Raw genomic sequence first — 3459 nt, 5'->3', positions numbered from 1 at the left:
ACCCCTACAACCTGCTAAAATGTTAAAAAAAAAAAAAAAAAAAAAAAAAAAGAGAAAAAGAAAAAGGAACGGCGATAAAATGTATCCTTTAAAAAATATTTTTCAGTCGTTAGGACACATTTGTCTTCTGTTTTGTATTCGCCGATGTTAAAGCTCCTTTGTAGCCACGTATCAATAATTATTTCATACGAAAGAAATGTACCTAACATTTATAAGAGCTGGTAATCAAAATTATTTTGTTAAGCTTTACATAAAACTAAAAATAAAGCATTACAGACACTAGTATACCTATATAATAACCATATTAACAAAACATTTCCGAAGCCCGGATAGCTCAGTCGGTAGAGCATCAGACTTTTAATCTGAGGGTCCAGGGTTCAAGTCCCTGTTCGGGCGGCTGTAGTTTTCGATTTTTCGTGTTCGATATTAAGCGAATGAAGCAATCAACTGCGAGACAGGGTCGCACAGATCTCTGTACAGTTAGACCAGCACCTTGTACATTTTGTTTTACATTACGATGTAATTGCTAAATTTGTTCGTTATAAGAGATTTGGCAACATTGTATTCCTCTAGAGGGTAAGATGTCGAGCGCTCACTGTCGGCCATTTAGCATTTTGTTATGTGTCAGGCAATATGCGACGCCTGAAGGGATAGTTCACTCCAAAATGAAAATGCTCTCATCATTTACTCACTTTCATGCCATCCCAGATGTTTGACTTTCTTTTTTCTGCTGAACACAAACAGAGATTTTTCTAAGAATATATCAGCTCTGTAGGTCCATACAATGCAAGTGAATGGTGGTCAGAACTTTGAAGCTCTAAAAAGCAAATAAAGGCAGCATAAAAGCAATCCACACAACTCCAGTGGTTTAATCCATGTCTTATGAAGACATCCAGTTGGTTTTGGGTAAGAACAACCCTAAATGTAACTCTTTTTCGCTTTACAGCTTGTCATTGCAGTCTCTAGGCAAGATCATGATTCCTGATTAGATGATTCTGCTTGACGTATGCGCAAAGTGCTAGATGGTGCTATAGGAAGTGTAATCGAGCTTGAAATCATGAAAAAGAATTATTGAAGAGAAAAATGGCTTAAACATTACTGTGCAATGTAAACTCTGCCTTCCAAAACGTAAAGATGCTGTAAGCGAGTTTAGCTGCTCTGGAACTTTCTTGAAACTGAGCCATTGAATTGGGCAGAAATTGGCGGCAGTATATGGCAGAAATAGCTGTTTGCGGAAATAGTAGTAGGAGTAGTATACTATTCTGAACTTGGCCATAACCCTTCAACATAGGTGAGACTACAAGCTTAGCCTAAAATAGCACAACGACATTCTATAGACCTTGTTCACGGTTGCGTCATCTTTGATTTTTAATGGGAATGACAACGAGGCTGTGAGGGATAGACTTACCATCTCTTCAATGGCACAGACAGTATAAAGCTGTAAAAAGCTCCTAGGCCACATTTGATTTTCCACAACTCATGTTGTCTGGAGTTTTTTGTCTACTGAATGTTCTTGGAAAGATGTTTTTCCAATGTTTTGTCTAAGGAACGATCCAAAAAGTGCATCTATTCCTCACAGCCTCGTTGTTATTCCCGTCCAAATCAAAGATGGGGCTGCCGTGAATAAGGTCTGGGCGGTACACTGGCGAGGAGACAAGAGGCGATTTTTTTTTTTTTTTATGGATTTCAATGGAGGAGATGCTTCATTGCACTGAATAAACTGCTTTTGTGAGGAAACAGCTCATCTTTTAATTAATTTTCCGCCTGTCCACTAATCTTCAACATGTTTTACACTGAACAATCCTTCTGCAATGAACTATGTGTGGAGTTTGCTACGATAAAATTGAGGTTATATTAGAGAAGACAAGGACAATTTTGCCGCTGGTAGGTGTCAGTTTACGACTCTCCGTGTTCGTTTGTATGGTATCCGCAAGCGGTGACTTACTGTCGTAATACTCTAGTTGACCGTTACGCTCTCTACAATGTTAAAAACGCGGAGGTTGTTATCTCACGCTGCCTTCACATGCTATCGGAATTATCGTAATAAGAGTTTAACACTCGGAAGTTGCACATGAACGACCCCTCAAGTCATAATTACGACTGGGAAACTCAGAGATAATTTTGATACCAGAGTTTCTGAGATAGGAGGAGCTGTAAACTTTCAACATAGCGGAGGAGAGTACGGTTTCTGTAGTGAATCACAAGTCTTGTTAATTTTTAAATAATCGAGTTGGATACAATTAAACTGGAAATTCACAGAGGATAATGCTATTCATAACACTCAGACTGTATAAAAGGCACGTCATAATTGTAACACATTGAAATAAACCCAAAAAACACTATAATGTGAATGTATAGTACATATTTATACAACTCACACTACCAGCCATATCATGCTGCAGCTCTTGCCTGGTTGCCCACTGTAGATAAGCAGGGTTGATCCTGGCCAGTACGTGGATGGGAGACCTGTTGGGGAAAACTAAAGTTGCAGCTTGATGACATATTAGGGAGGCCAGCAGGGGGTGCTCACCCTATGGTCTGTGTAGGTCCTAATGTCCCAGTATAGTGATGGAAACGTTATACTGTAAAAAAGGCACCGTCTTTTGGATGAGATGTTAAACCAAGGTCCTGACTCTCTGTGGTCATTAATAATCCCAGGACACTTCTTGTAAAGAGTTCTAGCCAAATTCCTGCCATTGGGCCTCCTAATAATCCCCATCCATTAATTGGCTGTATCACTCTACTCTCTCCTTTCCACCAAAAGCTGGTGAGTGTTCTGGTGCACTATGGCTGCCGTCGCATCATCCAGGTGGATGCTGCACACTGGTGCTGGTTGAGGAGAGTCCCCCTATACTATGTAAAGCACTTTGAGTGCCTAGAAAAGTGCTATATAAATGTAAGGAATTATTATTTGTCATTTTCACTAATATGCCTTGGTTGCTTTCTGTGTGTTCGATCATGAGTTAAAAGCAGCTCTTACATTAATACAGACGAGATCATCACAGACGTTTTGTAATATTTTGACCAAATCAGTGCAGAAAACAACACAATTATGCGTAACTTCTAAATGAGAGATGTTTACGGTGATGTACAGGTAGGCGTGTGCACTCGCCGGTCACACATCAGACTCGCCGTTGTACGGAGATGAATCGTGGATAAAATATATTTAAATGTATTTGCCAATATTTGTGCAGACCTCAGACCCGTATACACCTTTCCTGGAACTGTGCATGGAAAAAAGCACTTTTTGATGTTTTTCTTGAGATCGTTTTACGGGTGTTTTTCCATTCACCGCCATTGTTTCCTTCCGCTGATGGTCACAAATATGGCGGCTGCGGGGGAAAAGTGATGTCACTGAAACAGGTCAATAGAAGATCTCTTTCTAAGAGCAGTATTTCATCTTGTCAGGGTTGTCAAACAAAAAAGTAGCAAAATATCTCCCTCAACTGACGACTGTTA

At 39.8% G+C, this 3459-nt stretch overlaps 1 non-coding gene across 1 annotated transcript; it reads left to right on the top strand.

The window, feature by feature from the left end:
* Positions 1 to 323: 323 nt before the first annotated feature.
* On the top strand, positions 324 to 396 carry trnak-uuu (transfer RNA lysine (anticodon UUU)). The gene has a single exon. It is a non-coding gene; the product is annotated as a tRNA-Lys (tRNA).
* The last annotated feature ends 3063 nt before the right edge of the window (positions 397 to 3459 follow it).

The sequence above is a fragment of the Myxocyprinus asiaticus genome, chromosome 7, assembly GCF_019703515.2.
Source record: "Myxocyprinus asiaticus isolate MX2 ecotype Aquarium Trade chromosome 7, UBuf_Myxa_2, whole genome shotgun sequence".
In the NCBI taxonomy this organism is placed as follows: Eukaryota; Metazoa; Chordata; class Actinopteri; order Cypriniformes; family Catostomidae; genus Myxocyprinus; species Myxocyprinus asiaticus.
Note: the sequence above shows the minus strand (reverse complement) of the source record. Positions and strands in the feature narration are given on the sequence as shown.